Raw genomic sequence first — 17,685 nt, 5'->3', positions numbered from 1 at the left:
CACCCCCACCCCGCCTCTCTGCCTACTTGTGATTTCTCTCTCTCTGTCAAATAAATTAATAAAATCTTAAAAAAAAAAATTGAAGAAGTCCTTGATGACAGGTATATTTGCCTGTGTTTCCAGACTTTTTGGTTACCATATGGTATGTGGGTGTGTGTACAAAATTAATAGTGTAAGTGCTTATTAGAAAAGCTGTATGCCAATGGACTACCATGCAGCCATCAAGAGAAATGAAATATTGCCATTTTCAGTGACTTGGATGGAACTAGAGGGTATTATGCTGAGCGAAATAAGTCAATCAGAGAAAGACAATTATCATGATTTCTCTGATAGGAGGAATTTGAGAGGCAGGGTGGGAGGGTTGTGGGGGATAGGGAAGGAAAAAATGAAACAAGATGGGATTGGGAGGGAGACAAACCATAAGAGACTCGTTATTTCGTGAAACAGACTGAGGGCTGCTGGGGGTTGAAGGGTAGAGATAGGGTGGCTAGGTTATGGACATTGGGGAGGGATTGTGCTATGGTGAGTGCTGTGAAATGCGTAAGCCTGATGATTCACAGTCCTGTACCCCTGGGGCGAATAATACATTATATGTTAACTAAAATAAGAAAAGCGGTATGCAGAATAATTTGGACTGCATCATCGACTTCATTCTTTGTTGGATGTTCACATTATCGGTTAAACATACTTTTATTTTTGCCTCTTAAAAATATCTTTTTTAAACTCTGTTAACTTCTGTCAGCTATTGTTCTATTTCTTTATTAACTATAGCAAAGCTTTAAGAGCTTTCTCTACTTGTTAATTCCTAGTTTCTCTCCTCCAATTTTCTCTTAAACCCATTTCCGCCAGTGTTAACTATACTATTCCTGATCTGTCCTCATTGAAGTCACCAATGACCTCCACATTGCTAATTGGCATTTCTTAGTCCTTGTCTAATTGCACTGTCAGTGGTACTGATAACTGCTATCAGTAGTAGTGTTTGATCACTCCCTCATCCTTGATTTATTTGCTTCACAAGGTTTCCAGGATATGATGTTCTTTTACTTTTTTTCTTACCTCACTGGCACCTACTTCTTAGTCTCTTTCACTTACTTTACTCTTCTCTTTTTCCTCTTAACTTTTACTGACTTTACTTTACTCTTCTCTTTTTCCCCTTAACTTAAAACTTTTTTTAGAAAATATCACAGTAAAAAAGGTGGCTGTTTTTCTTTTGATGCACAGTTCTGTGAATTTTAACATGTAAATAGATTTGTGTAACTGGTACCATAATCAAGATATAGAACAATTCCATCACCTCCAAAGCATCCTTCGTGTTATCCCTTGTATAATCACAACTTAGAAGTCACCTGGAACTACTGTTCTCCATCATTATAATTTTGTCTTTTTGAGAACATTATGCGGTGTGTAACCTTTCTAGACTGGCTTCTTTTATTCAACATAATGTATTTTCTCTGAAATGTTACATGTATCTATTGTTTGTTTCTTCTTATTGCTGACTAGTATCGTTTGTGTGGATGTACCACAATTTGTTTATCCATTTGCCTGTTAAAGGACATTTAGGTTGTTTCCAGTTTGCGTTGTTTTTGGCAATTATGAGCAGAACTGTTATATATGTTGATAACCAGGTTTTCATTTCCCTAGGGAGAAATCCCAGGAGGAGGACTGCTCAGTAATACATTAAGTATGTATTTAGCTTTGTAAGAAACTGCAAAATACTTTTCCAGAGTGCCTGTACCATTTGGCATTCCCACCATCAACACATGAAAGTCCCACTTGTTATATATCCTCACCAGCACTTAGTATTGTTAATATTTTAAAATTTTATCCATTCTCATTAGTATGTGGTAATATCTCATCATAGTTTTAATTTATATTTCCCTAAGGGCTAATAAAGTCAGCATCTTTACTTGTGGTTACTTGCTATTTGCATATTTTCTTAGAGAGGTATCCAAATCTTTTGCCTATTTTTGAATTGAGTTGTTTTTTCATTGTGGTTTTGAGAGTTCATTATGTATTCTGCATGTAGGTCCTTTGTTGGATATGTGTTTTGCAAATATTTTCTCCCTCTCTGTGTCTTGTTTTTGCATCTTTTTAGTGACATCTTTGGTAGACCAAAGATTTTTTTTTTTTAAAGATTTTTATTTATTTGACAGACAGAGATCACAATTAGGCAGAGAGGCAGGCAGAGAGAGAGGAAGGGAAGCAGGCTCCCTGCTGAGCAGAGAACCCGATGCAGGGCTCAATCCCAGGACCCTGGGATCCTGACCTGAGCCGAAGGCAGAGGCTTTAACCCATTGAGCCACCCAGGCCCCCACAACAGAGAATTTTTTTTTAACATTAATGAAATCCAACTTATTGGTTTCTTTTTATGTATTGTGCTTTTGGTGACATGTCTAAAAACTCTCTGTGTAACTCCAGGTCACAAAGATTTTTAATATTTCATTCTAAAAATTTTATACTTCCACATTTTACATTTAGTCTATAATCCATTTTGAATTATTTTTTGTACAAAAAGTGAAGTTTAGGTCAATATTCTTTTTTTTTTCTTTCATATAGATGTTCAGTATCTAACCCTGTATGTTGAAAATACTATTCTTTTTTTTTTAAGATTTTATTTATTTATTTGACAGACAGAGATCACAAGTAGGCTGAGAGGCAGGCAGAGAGAGAGAGAGGGAAGCAGGGTCCCTGCTGAGCAGAGAGCCCAATGTGGGGCTCGATTCCAGGACCCTGGGATCATGACCTGAGCTGAAGGCAGAGGCTTTGACCCACTGAGCCACCCAGATGCCCCGAAAATACTATTCTTATTTCATTGAATTCCTTTCGCATATTTGTCAAAATTCAATTGACTGTATTTGCGTGGATCTATTTCCAGATTCTCTGTTCTGTTTCATTGATTTATAGGTTTATCCCATTACCTTGCTGTCTTGATTACTGTATTTATAGGAAGTCTTTTTTTTTTTTTTAAGGTTTTATCTATTAGAGAGGGGGAGAGAGAGAGCATGCCCACGCATGAGCAGAGGGGAGGGGCAAAGGGAGAGGGAGAAGTAGATTCCCCACTGAGCAAGGAACCTGATGTGGAACTCAGTCCCAAGACTCTGGGATAAGGACCTGAGCTGAAGCAGACACTTAACTGACTGAGCCACCCAGGCACTCTATTTATAGTAAGTCTTCAAATCAGTTAGTTTGATTTTTCTAACTTTATTATCTTTCAGAATTATTTTGGCTTTTCTGGTTCCTTTTAGAATTGGATTGTCTAAATTAAAAAAAATTTCTGCTGAATTTGACTGGTATTATATTAAACCTATATATCAATTTTGGGAAAATTGAAGTCTTTTCTATGTTGAGTCTTCTGTCTATGAATAGAATAGGTATGTCTATTTAGGTCTTTTTGAATTTCTTCATCACTCTTTTGTAATTTCCAGCATATAGATCCTGTATATGTTTTGTTAGACTCATATTTATATATTTTTCCTTTTTTGAAGTTTTTATAATTGGTTATTTTTAAAAATTTCAGTTTCCATTTATACATTGCTAGTATAAGGAAATATTTAATTATGTATGTTCACCTGTAACCAACTCCTTGCTATATGCAGTTATTAGTTCTAGGAGATTTTTGTATATTCCTTGGGACTTTCTATATAGACAGTCGTGTAATCTTTGAGAAGTGATAATTGTATTTCCTCCTTTTCAATATGTAGGCCTTATATTACTTTTTCTTGCCATGTGGCACCAGCTAAGATTTCCAGGATGATACTGAGTAGCAGTGGTGAAAGTGTATACTTGCTTTATTCTGGGTCTTAGGGAAGGCATTGAATCCTTGATCAGCTAGGATGATATTGGCTGGAGAGTTTCTGTAGATAATACCTTTTATCAGGTTGAGGAAATTTCCTTCTATTCCTAGTTTGCTAAGAGTATTTTTTGTAACTTTTCTTTCCCATTTTTAAAAAAGATTTTATTTATTTGTCAGAGAGAGCACAAGCAGGGGCAGTGGCAGGCAGAGAGAGAAGCAGGCTACTCACTGAGCAAGGAGCCTGAGTGGGATTCAATTTCAGGACCTGGGGATCATGACCTGAGCTGAAGGCAGACTTCTTCTTCTTTTCTTTTCTTTTTTTTTTAAAAATTTTTATTTATCTATTTGACAGAGAGAGAGAGAGACAGCAAGAGAGGGAATACAAGCAGAGGGAGTGGGAAAGGGAGAAGCAGGGTTCCTGCCAAACATGGAGCCCGATGACATGCGGGGCTCCATCCCAGGACCCTGGGATCATGACCCTAAGCTGAAGGCAGATGCTTAACAACTGAGCCACCCAGGCGCTCCTAAAGGCAGACTCTTAACCAGCTGAGCCACTCAAACTCTTGAGTCCTAAGAGTTTCTTTTTAACTTATTTTTTAAAATCACAAATGGATGTTAATATTTTGTCAAGATGTTTTTTCTGTATCTGTTCATAGGATCATATTTTAATATATAGATCATTAATATGGTAGATTACATAGATTGATTTTCAAATATTGAGCCAGCTTCACATTTGTAGGACAAAGCCAACTTTGTCGTCGTGTGTTATTCTGGATTCAGTATGCAGACACTTTGATGAGAATTCTTGTGTTTGTGATCATGAGGAATATTAGCCTCTTGTTTTCTTCTCTCCTTCTTTTCCTTCTCTTTCCTTATTTTGTTTATCTGTTTTTGTCTGGTTTTAGTACCAGGGGAGTGCTGGCCTCATAACAAGAACTTGGAATTGTTTCTTCTACTTCTCTTTTCTGGAAGAAATTATATAAAACTGGCATTATTTTTTTCTTTAAATGTTTGGAAGATTTTGTCTGTGAAACCATCTGTTCTTGGGAGATTCATTTTTCAGAAGAATTTTATTTATTTATTTTTTGGGTGGGGGTGAGGAATAGGGGGCAGAGGGAGAGAGAGGGAGAATCTTAGGCAGTCTCCATGCTCAGCACAGGGCCCGTGTTGGGGCTTGTTCTCAGAATTGTGAGATCATCACCTGAGCTGAAATCTAGGCAGCTGCTTAACTGACTGATCCACCCAGGTGCCCCCAGAAGAATTTTTAACTGCACATTTAATTTCTTTAATAAATATGGAACTATTTAGATTACCTATTTTAATGTCTGGTGAGTTTTGGTAGTTTGAGTTTTTGAGAGATTCATTTAATCCAGTTTATTGGATTTGTGTGTGTAGTTTTATCTCTATTCTTCATAATCCTTTTAATGTCTACATGGTCTGTAGTGGTATTACCCCTTTCATTCCTAAAATTGGTAATTTGTGTCTTCTCTTTTTTTCTGCCAGTCTTGGTAGAGATTTATCTTTTTTATTAATTTTCTAGAGAGCCAGCTTTTGGCTTGAATGATTTTTCTCTATTCTGTTTTCAAATTCTTAAAAAGTTTGGAGATTTTCCCATTATGTGTTTTTTTTTCATATTTAGTTGAAGTATAGTTGCCATATAATAGTATATTATTAGTTTCAGGTATACAACATAGTGATTTGACAATTACAGTTGATCTTTCAACAACCTGAGGGTTAGGGGTACCACCAACCTCTGCACAAATATCCACTTAAAGCTTTTGACTTTTCTAAAACTTGACTACTAATAGCCTACTGTTGACTGCAGGCCTTACTGATAATATAAATAGCTGATTAACATATATTTTATATATGTATTATATCCTATATTAGGACTGAGCCACCCAGGTGCCCCATTGTTACATTTTTTAAAAAACCAGTTACCAGGGTCGCCTGAGTGACTCAGTGGGTTAAGCCTCTTCCTTCCACTCAGGTCATGGTCTCAGGGTCCCGGGATCGAGCTCCGCATTGGACTTTCTGCTCAGCAGGGAGCCTGCTTCCCCCCTCTCTCTGCCTGCTGCTCTGCCTACTTGTGATCTTTCTGTCAAATAAATAAATAAAATCTTAAAAAAAAAAACAGTTACTGTGATGATAGGTGATACAGTTTCCCCAATTTGGAGGGGGTGGAGGGAGATGTTTTATACTGTATGTTAATCTTGAAAGTAGTTTTAAAACAGTAAGAAAACCAACACATTATTAATTTTTTATTAAATATCACTCACCTTATGCCTGTGTAAGTATAGGCTATTTCCATACAAGTCTTACCCAGGACGATTGTTCCATGTAATGACTACTTAGGCATTGCTGCTAACACAAAACCATCTCATACAGTTCCTTCTTTTTTTTTTTTTTTTTAAGAGTTTATTTATTCATTTGACAGAGAGAGACACAGTGAGAGAAGGAACACAAGCAGGGGAAGTGAGAGAGGGAGAAACAGGCTTCCCGAGGCACAGGGAGCCTGACGCAGGGCTCGATCCCAGGACCCTGGGATCCTGACCTGAGTGAAGGCAGATGCCTAACGACTGAGGCACCCAGGTACTCCTCATATAGTTCTTTCTGTACAGTTATTAGATGTTCACACAAAGAAACACACATACACAACAAATAAGTTTATTAATTGTACGGCATGATGATTATTTACTATTCATTAACTGGAATAGTGGATCATCATAAAGGCCTTTATTTTCATCTTCATGTTGAGTAGGCTGAGGAGAAAGAGGAGGAAGTGTTGGTCTTGCTGTCTCAGGGGTGGCAGAAGAGGTGGAGGAGGTGGAGGAGGTCGGGGAGGGGGCAGGAGAGGTATGACACTTGGTATAACTTTATAGAAATACATCGTAATTTCTGACTTTTTTGCTTTTTCATTTTTCTAAAAATGTTTCTATATAGTACCACTCCTTTTTCCACCATTTGCTTTATTTCAATGCTTGTATCCTACAAGGGTCCGTGACATAAATGAAATCAAAGCTGGCCCTTCAGCCAAATTGTCTAACTTTAGTTTGTTTTCTGGAACTGCTTCTTCTACATCTTCTTCCTCATTGTCTGGCACCGGTTCAGTAGCAGTCATCTCCATTAAGTTACCTTTTGTTAATTCCTCTTGTGTGGTGTCACATAGCTCTTGAATTTCTCCAAGAAACATATTTTGAAACTCTTCACACGCCGCCACCCCCCAACCTTTTCTTTTTTGCCATATCCATGATTTCGTTGATTGGCCCTGTCGTAAATTCTGTGAAGTCATGCACAAGATCTAGACATAGTTTTCTCCAGCAAGAATTTTTGGGCTTGATGCCTTTCATGGCTTTTTCTGTAACAACAATGGCATTTTCAGTGGTGTAATCCTTCCACACTTTCATGATGTTCTTTCTATTGGGGTTCTCTTCCTTCGTGTTGACAATCTTTTCCATAGGATACTATGCATAACAAGTCTTAAAGGTCCTTATGACCCCTAATCCAGAGGCTGTATTAGAGACGTTGTATTTGGGGACAAGTAGACTACTTGGATGCCTTTGGTGTTGAACTCATGGGGTTTTTGTTGACCATGGGCATTGTCCAATATCAGAAGAACTTTAAAAGGCAGTCCCTTACTAGTAAGGGACTTCTTGACTTAAGGGATAAAATATTGATGCAGCCAGTCCAGAAAAAGGGTTTTCTTGTCCAGCCTTCTTGTTGAATAACCAAAAGACTGGCAGCTGGTGTTTATCTTTTCCAACTTCAAGGCCCAGGGGTTAGCGATTTTATAGGTAAGGACAGTTCTGATCATAAACCCAACTGCATTTGTGCAAAATTGTGGAGTTAGCCTATCTCTTCCTGCCTTAAATCCTGGTGCTTGCTTCTCTTTCTAACTTATAAATGTCCTTTGTGGCATTTTTTTCCCCCAGAAAAGGCATGTTGTCTGCATTAAAAACCTTTTCAGGCAGATATCTTTTCTCCTTTGTGATTATTTTAGTGGTGTCTGGGAACTTGTTGCTGCTTCTGTTATCTTGACATTTTTTAGGTAAAACCTCTTTCTAAAATCAAACCATCCTTTGCTGACAATAAATTCTCCGGGTTTAGATCCTTCACTTTCCTTTTGCTTTAGGTTGTCCTATAACGACTTCACTTTTCTGGAATCATGTTAGAGACAGTAGGTATGCCTTTCTTATAGCAGTCCTGCACTCACATAAAAGCTGCATTTTCAGTAGGAGATAAAAAGGTATTTTGCAAGAAGTGCAATGTTTTCGTCCCTGCTGGTATAGCTGCAGCTACAGCTTCATGAATTTCCTTTTCTTTTTTCTACCATGGTCCTTACACTGGATTCATTTACCTTGAAGTGAAAGATAATTGCAGCTGCTGGCCTCATTCTATGTACATATTAAGCAATTCAACTTTTTCTTAAAACGTCATGACTTTTCTCTGCTTCTTGGTAGCACTTCCAGCATCACTAGTGTTAACTCAAGTTTTATGATACTGCACTAAACACAATGAAAAATATGTTGAGAACCACAAGAAATCACTTTTTACTGCAATACATGCAATTTACTAGAGAAACTGTCACATGTTGTTTTAAGTAGGTGCTTGCAACACCTGAGCTCACCACAAAAGCAACAGGAGGTGGCTATGAAATTATTACAGTAGCACATATGCACTATAGTTAATTTTATGCAGTTATGATGTAATACTATATCTTTACAGTTGCTTACATTTCTCTAGACTGCAAATGGCACCATGTATAGTCTGTAAGTGTGTGCTTAAGGTTTGATAAGTTTTAACTTTCTTTCCTTTTAAAAGGTTTTTATTTATTTATTTGGGAGAGAGAGAGTGTACAAGTTTGGAGGGAGGGGCGGAGGGAGAAGGAGGAACAGACTTCCCACTGAGCAGGGAGCCCAACCCAGGGCTCCATCCTAGGACCCCAGGATCTGTAAGCAGATCTGAGCTGAAAGCAGACACTTATTACTTGACTGAGCCACCAAGGTGCCCCAGCTTTGATGATTCTTATCACCACTGCTTATTACCACTTACTGCTGCTGTTCCCTTCAGTACTGCCACTGTAGGATTGCCTGGGGGTCTGGGTATGAGAGAATGGAGGAAAGAAAGAAAACATGGGGGATTTTCACACTTCTTGAGTATTAGGAGTTACTGTTCCTGCTCTGAGCCAGAAAAGGGGCTTCTCTTCGAGCTGTCTCTAGGTGTACCCCATTTTTCACATCGGGATTTTTTTGATGTATTAAATTCAGGCTTTAGGATCCTCGAGGGAGGGAAAACCCAGATATGATGGAATTCGGGTCTTCCCCTGTCCACCTGCTAACAAGGACTTTTCAGAGTCCTCAAATACTACTCCTAGCATTCTGTCCAAGGTTTTGTAGTTGCATTCAATAGGAGTGATAGAATGAACTATGCTTACAGCTCCAGAATCCCTATCATTTTGTTTTAACCTATTTCTGTCTATATTTTTTGTGGATTTCTTAAAGGTAGCATATGGTTGGGTCTTACTTTCTTTTTTTTTTTAATTTTTTATTTTTTATAAACATATATTTTTATCCCCAGGGGTACAGGTCTGTGAATCACCAGATTTACACACTTCACAGCACTCACCAAAGCACATACCCTCCCCAGTGTCCATAACCCCACCCTCCTTCTCCCAATCCCCCTCCCCCCAGCAACCCTCAGTTTGTTTTGTGAGATTAAGAGTCACTTATGGTTTGTCTCCCTCCCAATTCCATCTTGTTTCATTGATTCTTCTTCTACCCACTTAAGCCCCCATGTTGCATCACCACTTCCTCATATCAGGAAGATCATATGATAGTTGTCTTTCTCTGCTTGACTTATTTCGCTAAGCATGATACGCTCTAGTTCCATCCATGTTGTCGCAAATGGCAAGATTTCATTTCTTTTGATGGCTGCATAGTATTCCATTGTGTATATATACCACATCTTCTTGATCCATTCATCTGTTGATGGACATCTAGGTTCTTTCCATAGTTTGGCTATTGTGGACATTGCTGCTATAAACATTCGGGTGCACGTGCCCCTTTGGATCACTACGTTTGTATCTTTAGGGTAAATACCCAGTAGTGCAATTGCTGGGTCATAGGGCAGTGGGTCTTACTTTCTTATCCAACCTGATAATCTTTGCCTATTTAGTAGGATATTTAGACCACTTATTCAAGATTATTGATATAGTTGTGATCAAATCTACCAAGTACTATTTGTCCCATCTATTATTTGTTCTCTTTTTCTTATTTTCCTGCCTTCTTTTTGGATTAAATATCTTTTATGTTTCCATTTTATCTCCTTTTTTGGTTTATGAGCTATAATTTCTTGTGTGCCTGTCTGAGGGTTTATAGTATACATGAGAGACCAGCAAACTTTTTCCATAAGACCCATGTAGTAAATATTTTAGATTTGTTGCACTATACTATCTTTCTCATAACTATTTGACTCTGCCATTGTCATACAAAAGCAGCTAGACACAATATATAAATGAATGACTCTGGCTTTGTTCCAATAAAACTTTATTTTAAAGATTTTATTTATTTATTTGACAGAGATCACAAGTAGACAGAGGGGCAGGCAGAGAGAGAGAGAGGGAAGCAGGCTTCCTGCTGAGAGAAAGCCTGATGAGGAGCTCGATCCCAGGACCCTGAGATGATGACCTGAGCTGAAGGAAGGGGCTTAACCCACTGAACCACCCAAGCACCCCATAACTTTATTTATTTATTTTTTAAGATTGTATTTATTTGTTTGTCAGAGAGAGAGAGAGCACAAGCAGGGGGAGTGGCAGGCAGAGCAGGCAAATGCTCAGGCAGTCTGAGCAAGAAGCCCAATAGGGACTTGATCCCAGGACCCTGGGATCATGACCTGAGCTGAAGGCAGACAACTTAACCAACTGAGCTACCCAGGTGTCCCTCCAATAAAACTTTATTTTTGAAAATGAGGAGTTGGCCATATTTGGCCTGCAAATTATAGTTTGCCAACATCTGGTCATATCTTTAATTTTAACACAATCTACTTTCAAGGGATATTATGCTACTTTGCTTGTATAACCTTTCCACAATACACTTCCATTTCTGGGGCGCCTGGGTGTTTTGGTCTATTAAGTTTATGCCTTTGGCTCAGGTCAGTCTCTGGGTGCTGGAATCAAAACCCATGTCCTTAGGCTCTCTGCTTAGCAGGGAATCTGCTTCTTCCTCTCCCTCTATCCCGCCCCCCCCTGCCATGCTTGCTCTCTCTCTCAAATAAATAAATTAAATCTTTAAAAGAAATACACTTCCATTTCTTCCCTACCAGCCTTTGCAGTATTGTTTTCTTGCTTTTTATATGTGATATAAATTTTATAGAATATGTATAAGTAATATTGCTATTGTTTTTACTTTGAGTAGTCAGTTATATTTTCTGGGATCATGGGATCCCTGGGATCATGACCTGAGCCAAAGGCAGATGCTTAACTGACTGAACCACCCAGGTGCCCCTATTTTCAGGAGATTAAAATAAAAAATGAAGGAAGAGATTATGCTGAGTGAAATAAGTCAAGTGGAGAAAGTCAATTATCATATGGTTTTACTTACTTGTGGAGCTTAAGAAATAACATGGGGGGCATTAGGAGAAGGAAATAATAGTGAGATTGGGGGAAATAGGAGGGGGAGACGAACCATGAGAGACTGTGGACTCTGAGAAACAAACTGAGGGTTTTGGAAGGGAAGGGGCTGGGGGGATAGGTGAGCCTGGTGGTGGGTATTAAGAAGGGCACATATTGCATGGAGCACCGGGTAAAAATAAAAAAAAAATGTAAACTATCTTATCACCCTAAAAATAAATAAATAAATTTATCTACATTGTTACAGTTTCCAGTGCACTTCTGTTTTTGTGTGTGTGTAAATGCAGATTTCCATCTGCTATAATTTTCCTTCTGCCTGAAGGAGTTCATTTAAAACTTTTGCTGCTGCTGAATTCTTTCAGTATTTTTAAGTGTGTGTGAAAGTATTGCACTTTTATTTATTTATTTTTAAAGATTTCATTTAGTCTTTAGAGAGAGAATGCATGAGTGGGGAGAAGGAGAGGGAGAAAGAGAGAATCCCAAGCAGGCTCCATGCTCAGTGTGGAGCCTGATGCAGAACTTAATCCCATAATCTGAGATCATGACTTGAGCCAAAATTAAGAATTGGATGCTCAACCAACTGAGCCACCAGGCACTCCTCACTCTTATTTGTGAAAGATATATTTTTTTTGGGTGTGGAATCCAAGTTGACAGGCCCACCCAATTTCAGTACTCTAAAGATGTTTCTCCATTCTTTTCTGGCATGCATAGTTTCTGTCAAGAAAGCTGCTGTCATTTTTCTCTTTATTTTTCTGTATATAATATTTCTTTATTTCTCTGACTCATGTTAAGATTCTCTCAGTTAAAGTAACAGCTTTTTTGAGATGTAATTGAAATACCATAAAATTCACCTTTTTACTTTTATTTTTTAAAAAATTTTGTTTATTTATTTGACAGACAGAGATCACAAGTAGGCAGAGAGGCAGACAGAGAGAGAGAGGGGGAGGCAGGCTCCCTGCTGACCAGAGAGCCCAGTGTGGGGCTTGATCCCAGGACCTTGGGATCATGACCTGAGCTGAAGGCAGAGCCTTTAACCTACTGAGCCACCCAGGTGCCCCAAATTCACCTTTTTAAAATGTATACTGCCTGCCTCTCTGCCTACTTATGATCTCTGTCTGTCAAATAAATAAATAAAATCTTTTAAAAAATAAATAAAATGTATAATTTATTGGGTTTAAGTGTATTCACAAAGGTATACAACTGTCATCACTAATTTTAGAATTTCGTCTCTCAAAAATGAAACCCAGTGCCTATTAGCAGTTACTCTCAGTATTCCCCCACTGGCAACCACTAATCTAATTTCTGTCTCTGTGCATTTTCTTTTCTAGACATGTGATGTTTACGGAGTGATACAGTCTGTGTAGTCTTCTGTGATGGACTTTTTCTTGGCACAGTGTTTTTAAGGCTCATTCATATTATAGCAGTACTTTATTCCTTTTTTGTGTCAAATAATATTCCATTGTATGAATAGATCACATTTGTTTATTCATTCATCAGTTGATGGACATTTAGCTTGTAGCCATTTCTTGGCTTTTATGAATGATTATGCTGTGAACACTTGTATGTAAGTTTTCTTATGGACATGTGTTTTCATTTCTCTTGGGTAGATACCTAGGAGTAGAATTGCTGGGTGAATATGGTAATTCTGTGCTTAACATTTTCAGAAGTTGCCTATATTTAGAAGCAACTACAGCATTTTAGATTTCCATCAGCATTGTATGAAGTTCCAGTTTCTCCCCATCCTTGTCGATACTCATTATTGTCTGTCTTTTAGTATTTGTCATCCTAGAAAAAAATTAGTCATCCTACTGGGTGTGAAGTGACTGTGATTTTGATTTCTAATGACTAATGATGTTCAGCATCTTCCCATGTACTTATTTCTCCAAAGATACACAAATATCTGATGTCTATTCAAATCTTATGCTCATTTTTAACATTGACTTGTCTTTTTTTTTTTTTTTTTTAAGATTTTACTTATTTTAGAGAGAGAGAGAAAGCACAAGCAGGGGGAGGGCCAAGGAAGAGGAGAGATAGAATCTCAAGCAGTCTACACCCAGCATGGAGCCCAAGCAGGGTCTGAGATCATGACCTGAGACAAAAATCAAAAGTAGGACATTAACTGACTGAGTTGCCCAGCTCTTGCCTTTTTACTGTTGAGCTGTAAAAGTTCTTTACATATTCTTGGTACATTTTCCTATCAGATATATGATTTACAAAAAATTCTTCCATTCTGAGCCTTGTCTTTTCACTTTCTCAGTGGTACCCTTTGAAGCCAAAAGGGTTTTGATTTTGATGAAGTCCATTTACTTTTTTTTTTCTTTGTTTTTGCTCTTGGTGTTATATCTAAAATATTATTGCCTAACCCAAGGTCACAGAGACTCTTTTGTTTTCCTTTAAGAGTGGTATAGTTTTAGTTCTTGCATTTAAGTCTATGGTCCATTTTGAGTTAATTTTTGTGTATGGCATGAGGATGTAGTTTATAACTTTTTTTTCTTTTGCATGTGACTATCCCATATTCCCAGTATCATTTGTAGAAAAAGATGCTTTTTTCCCCACATTGAATGGTCTTGGCATCCTTGTTGGAGATCAGTTTAGCATAAATATAGAGACTTGATTTCTATGTTCTCAATTCTGTGCCATTTATATATATGCCTTTATATATTTATATATTCTGTCTTCATGTCAGTATTATACTGTCTTGATTACTATAGCTATATAGTAAATTTTGAAATTGAGAAGTGTGAGTTTTCTAATTTTGTTAGTTTTCAAGATTGTTTTGGCTATTGGGGTGCTTTGCATTTCTGTATGAATTTTAGGATCAGCTTGTTAGTTTCTCCAAAAATGATAGCCAGGATTTTGACAAGTATTACAATGAATATATAGATCAATTTAGGTAGTATTGCCATCTTAACAATACAGGATATAAGCAAAAATCTATTTATACTGCCTTTTGTATTTATCTATATAGTTACCTTTATCACTGCTCTTTTTCTTTGGTTCATTTGAATTAATATCTAGTGTTCTTTCATTTTAGTTCGAAGGACTCCCTCTGCTAGTCTTAACAGATTTGCTAGCAGTGAGTTCTGTTTTTTTTGTTTTTTTGTTTGTTTGTTTTTTATCCATGACTGTCTTAATTTCTCCTTCCTTTTTTTGTTTTAAAAATTTTTGTTGTGGTAAAATACACATAACATGAAATTTACCAAGGAATTATTTTTAAGTATACAGTTCATTGGTATTAAATACATCCATAATGTTGTATAACTGCCACTACCATACATGTCCATAAATTTTTTCAACTTGTAAAACTGAAACCCTATAATATAATTATGTATTATATATTTATAACATAAACAAAGTTTATATATTATATAATTATAATATAAACAAAGTCCACCATTTCCACCCATCTTTCTAGCTCCTAGCCACTAGTTTTCTTTTCTTTTTTTTTATTTTTATTTTTAAGATTTTATTTATTTATTTAATAGATAGAGAGCACAAGTAGGCAGAGTGGCAGGTAGAGGGAGAGAGAGAAGCAGGCTTTCCATTGAGCAGGGAGCCCAACGTGGGTCTTAATTCCAGGACTCTGGGATCATGGCCCAAGCTGAAGGCAGCTGCTTAATTGACTGAGCCACCCTTTTTTCTTTCTTTAAAGATTTTATTTATTTATTTGAGAGACAGAGAGAGAGAGAGAATGGGGAGGAGCAGAGGGAAAGGGGGGAAGGGGACTCTGCTGAGTTGGGAGCCCAATTTGCATCTTAATCCTGGGACTCTGAGAACACAATCTCAGCTGAAGGCAGAACTTAACTGACTGAACCACCTAGGAAACCCCCCACAGTTTTATTTTCTGTCTCTGATTTTGAGTACTTTTAGTATTCCTATTAGTGAAATCATACAGTATTTGTCTTTTTGTCACTGGTTTACTTTGTTTAGCACAATGTCTTCAAGCTTCATCTATTTTGTAGCATATCGCAGACTTTAATTCCTTCTTAAGACTGGTTAATATCCCATTGTATGTATATCTACGTTTTGCTTGGTGATTTTTTGCTTGATGGACTCATGGATCATTTCCATATTTTAGTTATCATGAATAATACTGCTATGAACATGAGTATACAGATACCCTTTGAGAAGTGCTGGATCATGTGGTATTTTTTTTTTTGCTCTCTATAAAAGACTCTCTATTTGAGACAGAACTGTTATATAATATGCTAGTTTTGTTTTTAATTTCTTAATTTTTATTTTTTATGTTCCAGGTTTTTATTTAAATTCTAGTTAGGTTAAATACAGTGCAATGTTTTTCAGTAGTAGACCTCAGTTGATTCATCACTTACATATAACACCAGTGTTCATTACAAGTGCCCTCCTTAATACCCATTACCCATTCCCCATCCACCACTCCTCCAGCAACCCTCAGTTTATTCTCCATAGTTAAGAGTCTTGGGAGAAAGACTTTCCTTTCCATCCATTGTCAGCCATCAGCTCAAAGGTAAGCCAAGATGGACACTTACAAGTACATCCAGGAGCAGTGGAGGAAGAGGCCATCTGATGTAATTTGCTTTCCTCTCAGGGTGTGCTGCTGATAGTACCCCAGTTTTCTGTGCTCCACAGGGCCCCCTGCCCAACCAAGCCTGATAGAGCACGCAGACTGGGTTACAAGGCCAAGCAAGGTTATGTCATACGTCGGATTCATGTGCGACATGATGACCACAAATGCTGAGTTTTAAGGGTGCTACCTATGGCAATCCTGTCCATCATGGTGTTAACCAGCTGAAGTTTGCCCCAAGCCTTCATCTGTTGTAGAGGAGTGAGCTGGACACCACTGTGGGACTATGAGAGTCTTGAATTTTTACTGCATTGGTGTAGATTGCATGTACAAATTCTTTGAGGTTATCCTTATTGCTCCATTCCATAAAGCTATCAGAAAAATCCTGACACCCAGTGGATCACCAGACCAGTCCACAAGCACAGGGAGATATGAGGGCTGACATCTGTAGGCTGCAAGAGCCATGGCCTTGGAAAGGGTCACAAGTTCCACCACACTACTGGTGGTTCTCACTGTGAGATATAAGAGAAGACACAATACTTTCCAGCTCTACCGTTACCACTAATATAAGTAATGTTTGTAAAATCCTTACCTAATAAACAATTTAGGATAGTTATGGCTGCTTAAAACTGTTCTTTAATTTGTCTCTTAAAATTTGTCTCTTAAAAGTTATTTGCAGGGGGCGCCTGGGTGCCTCAGTGGGTTAAGCCTCTGCCTTCAGCTCAGGTCATGATCTCAGAGTCCTGGGACCGAGCCCCACATCAGGTTCTCTGCTCAGCTTGGAGCCTGCTTCCCTCTCTCTCTCTGCCTGCCTCTCTACCTACTTGTGATCTCTGTCTGTCAAATAAATAAATAAAATCTTTATAAAAAATTAGTTATCAGCAGATTGTTCCATGAATGCATTGTCAAATTATTAAAGTTAAAGTAAAATAATGTTTAAAGACTATAATTGAGGGGTACCTGTGTGGCTCAGTGGGTTAAAGCCTCTGCCTTCAGCCTGGGGCATGATCCCAGGGTCCTGGGATTGAGCCCCACATTGGGCTCTCTGCTCAGCAGGGAGCCTGCTTTCCTCACTCTCTCTGCCTACTTGTGATCTCTGTCTGTCAAATAAATAAATAAAATCTTTAAAAAAAAAATACTAAGCGATAGTGTATCTTGTTTCTAATAAGATAAATGCTTTTGTCTTTGCTTTATCTTATTAAGGAGTTTATATGTCAGTGTTTAAAATGCCTTTTGGTACAGGAGATATAAAATAAATTCTGTAAAAGTAGAATGCAGAAACTGGCCATGTAGATTTGTTGGTACGTATAATAAAAACTATAACTTTTGGGGGGGTGATGCAATGCCCCAGTTTACTCCCAAATCGTTCTTTTTAGGAGTTTGGTAAGAACAGGCTTTTAAAATTGGATTTTCTTGCAAATGTGAAGACCATCCTAATCTTTTATCATTATGGTATACAGAATAATGTTACCTTGGAACCACATTTTTAGGTTGAATCCAGTATTTTTCAGTATTTTTTAAGCTCAGTTAAATGATTTTCAGAAAACAGTATACTGAAAGCCTCTTGAGACCTAAGTTTCCTTCCACTCAAAAAGATCCTAAACCATATATATTTTGTGTGTATAGGTTGTTCAACTAAAGGAGTAAGTGTTTATTAAATTAAAAAAAAAAAAGAGTCCTTTATGGTTTCCCTCCCTCCCTTTTTAAATTTTTTCTTAAAGA

The 17,685-nt window shown here is 37.6% G+C and overlaps 1 protein-coding gene and 2 pseudogenes across 1 annotated transcript in view; 2 read left to right on the top strand and 1 right to left on the bottom strand.

Annotated features, from left to right (window-relative positions):
• LOC123387374 overlaps positions 1-6,986 on the bottom strand; it is a 37,859-nt pseudogene extending 30,873 nt beyond the window's left edge.
• ZSWIM5 (zinc finger SWIM-type containing 5) overlaps positions 1-17,685 on the top strand; it is a 217,976-nt gene that overhangs the window by 61,353 nt on the left and 138,938 nt on the right. The gene's annotated exons all lie outside the window — the stretch shown is intronic.
• Positions 15,917-16,528, top strand: LOC106007351 (annotated as a pseudogene).

Source organism: Mustela putorius, unplaced genomic scaffold (genome assembly GCF_011764305.1).
Source record: "Mustela putorius furo isolate JIRA1106 unplaced genomic scaffold, ASM1176430v1.1 tig00003853_pilon_pilon_pilon, whole genome shotgun sequence".
Lineage (NCBI taxonomy): Eukaryota > Metazoa > Chordata > Mammalia > Carnivora > Mustelidae > Mustela > Mustela putorius.
Note: the sequence above shows the minus strand (reverse complement) of the source record. Positions and strands in the feature narration are given on the sequence as shown.